General features: G+C 35.2%; 1 long non-coding RNA gene across 1 annotated transcript; it reads right to left on the bottom strand.

Annotated features, from left to right (window-relative positions):
- Positions 1-1,267: 1,267 nt before the first annotated feature.
- On the bottom strand, positions 1,268-2,369 carry LOC113819350 (uncharacterized). Its single transcript, XR_003477013.2, has 2 exons — positions 2,218-2,369; positions 1,268-2,052 (listed from the first exon to the last, which is right to left on the bottom strand). It is a non-coding gene; the product is annotated as an uncharacterized lncRNA (long non-coding RNA).
- Between the last annotated feature and the right edge of the window lie 1,265 nt (positions 2,370-3,634).

Raw genomic sequence — 3,634 nt, forward strand, 5'->3', positions numbered from 1 at the left:
ACTGAAGAAAACCAGCCATAAATTGTAGAATTACAATAAAATGATAGAATACGTGTGAATTACGCAGTACTTTCCTCGCAATTCGCTTGAGGTTCACACAATTGTTTTGGCAAGATTTTAGGAGCAGACAGATCCGCTTCCATCTGCTCTACTTGACCGACATTCGAAAGGAAGAGGAACTTTTATCTGAATTTCCTCGTATATGTATATATATATATATATATATATATATATATATATATATATATATATATATATATATATATATATATATTTATTTATATATATATATATATATATATATATATATATATATATATATATATATATATATATAATCTATATGTATGTATATACGTGTGTATATATATTTATAAAAAAAAGAAATATATGTATATAAACATACATATGTATATATATATATATATATATATATATATATATATATATATATATATATATATATATATATATATATATATATATATATATATATATATATTTACATATATATATATATATATACATATAAATATATTGTATATATATATATATATATATATATATATATATATATATATATATATATATATATATATATATGTACATATATGTGTGTGTGAATGCGTGTGTGTGTGTTTGTGGGTGAGTCTGTGTGTGTGCGAGTGTGTTTTAGTGTACGTATATGGTTAATACACTCGGTTAGCATATAACGACATTTTTTTCTTCTTTTTCTTCTATTCTTTTTCCTTTTGTATCTCGCAAGACCTTTCCCACTTGCCGGGCGTCCGTCCACTGGGCCTTCTTCCGCGTCCCTTGTGGCCCATGACGCGAATCGAGTGGGAATCCGACTGTCCAGGCGCGGCATTTGGACGCACATGACCCACACTCTTACGAAATGACGACAAGCAACTCTGGCAATTCACAGGACTGTTTCCGGAGAGAGTACTTCCATTATCTAATGATCACGTAAGGCATTGTACTTGATAATATTATCAACCTCCAGGAGTATACGATTTATTATGGTATCATCAATAATATTACGTGGTATTTGTAATGCAGTTAACTAGTTTGTCCTTTATAGATATAAAGTTATTATTATCATAAGTATTGTCAGCTTTTAATTTTGTCATTTTTAGGGTCTTTGCTGTTCTTATTACATCTGTTGATGGTCCAAATATTTTAAAATGTTTTTTATGCTGTTGAAAACTGTGTACACTAATCGGTGTCACCGATTTTGTAGTATAAGGAAAATGACTGATATTAGTAAATTATTGCATTTATTGCACATCATTTATGCAGTATAAAAAGTGTCATAAAATATATTATGGACGTTTACATTTCATACTAAACCTAAACATCTATATCACGTGTGCTACATAACACTGTGTGCCATCACACTTTGCGTCTTCAGCAACAGCCTTATGTTAGTCATATTTACTTATCTTAAATCTATTAACAGAATATATAAAAAAGACGAGTATCCTCTGCCTCCTTAACCTTCACCGCTTCAGGCGTGTTAAGAAGCACATGCAGGTGATTCCTGGCCTTTCATCGCTGTTTTCTGACGGCACTGTTTGATCCGCCATTTCTCTGGTGACTTCGACTGAGACGGGGAATGAGATCAAATGTTTCTTAATCACGGAACCCTAGTCGATGAACTTCCAAAATATTGATAGAATTCCATTCTACACATTCAGAAAGCCATCTTTGGCCGGTTCAAACTGCATCTCTTGTATAGCGATGCAGTCTTGGCTTGAGCTGTGAACGCCGTCGCATCTCGCACCAGCCCGCTCTCACTGGGCCATCGCGAGGCTCTGAGTCCACGTTCCGGGGAGGATGAAGCCCTTCTGGTGCGCGGCGAAGACGCTCCCAGATTTGAGCCAGTCCTTCAGGAGTCCCTTGACGGCGGCGCCCATGCTCGGGACGCCCTCGGGCGCCTCGCCGGTGACGATGAACGTCTTGCTGCGGACGCGAGTCAGCACGGGGACGGGCTCGCTCTTGCCGGATTGCTGCATCTCGTCGCACTCGGGGTTGAGTCTCACTCAAGTGCTGTGTTGAAAGAGTTTCATCATTATTCCATATTCCTTATATTGCAATGTGTGTTCATCCCAAATGAATTGCATCAGCTTGACTATGGTGTGGCTGTAGATATGTATTTAACAAACAAAGTGGAAAACGTAGATATCAAATTTGATAAGTAGTGATGTAACTTACCTGATCTAAACAGCTGCTTGGAAGCTCAGAAAAGGAGAAAGTCGCTGCGAAGGCTTCGAAGTAGAGATGAGAAGCTCTTCAAGTTTAACAAGCACGAAAGCACGGTTTCCAGCTCTTATGTTCTAGCACAGGGAAACAGTTGGCAATGCCCACAGGCGGTTAAACCCTCCTTTATATACCCGGCCGAGGCAGCGACGTCACCCAGCACAAAACACGCAAGACGTTTCAGTGTTCTTGTTCATTTGCTTCGCTTCATCAAACCGAACCTTAACCCAAACAAAATGAAGATATAATTCACAATGACGATTTCATCAGTTATTCACTATAAGTAAGCGTTATGTGCCCTAAAAAATGCTTTTTTTTATCCAAAGAACTTTCTTGGCAAAACCTGTCCGCCTTGAACCACTATATTTGCCTACCTCTTAAGACCACGTGACGGTGACTGCTTGAGCGCGAGGAGGAAGGAGGAAGATAAAGGAAATGTTTACGGAAATGATGATAGCAATAACTGTTAAACTCATCCTCGTCATAATAGTGGTGATATCTACGGCGATGACAATAGCAATAAATGATAATGATGAAGATAGTCATAATACAAATAATAACGATAATGATAATAATGATGAAAAAATATGATAATAATAATGGCATTAGTGACGATCATAAAATTATGATATTAATACTACCAACTACTCTTGATTATTATAATAATGATTATCGGTTTCGATTTATTGTTTCAAAATAGAAAAGGTTCGACCTGCAGATGAAAAGGCATTCCCAATTGAAGAAAATCAGCCATAAGAAGTTGTAAAAGTACAATAAAATGATAGAATTCAAGTGAATTGCCCACTACTTTCCTCGCAATTCGCTCGAGGTTCACTAATCACAGGTTCATTGCATGCAGATTGATCACCAAATGCAGATCCATAGATTAATTATAGCAACATATTACCAATTATGGAGACATGTTAACAATAATCAACCCACATGGTATGTACAATTGTAAAAATAAATTTTATAAATCACTTATGAAAAACACCAGATATTACTCAGGATAAATATTACACATCACTTTTCAAATGTACACCTTTTGCAGTATTCATCACTTCTAGTCTCTTCAAAATCGGATAAAAATATAAAAATCAGGGCAGGAAGACGCCCACTTTCGGGCTGATTTCTGTATCTGCGTGCACGTCAAAATATAATTTCTTAGTGAAATACAATGAAAGCGACAAATTTTAGAGAAATAAAAGATATTGCAATTAAGTCAATAAACAGTAATTACTATAAAGCAAAAGCTAGAACACAAAATGGATAATGATGACATCTATAAAATACAAGAATCAAAAGTGAAATATACATGAATGTAAAGTTTACAAAAATATGAAAATACACGTAAAGTACTAGATTGTAATTA

This window comes from Penaeus vannamei, chromosome 18, assembly GCF_042767895.1.
Source record: "Penaeus vannamei isolate JL-2024 chromosome 18, ASM4276789v1, whole genome shotgun sequence".
NCBI lineage: Eukaryota > Metazoa > Arthropoda > Malacostraca > Decapoda > Penaeidae > Penaeus > Penaeus vannamei.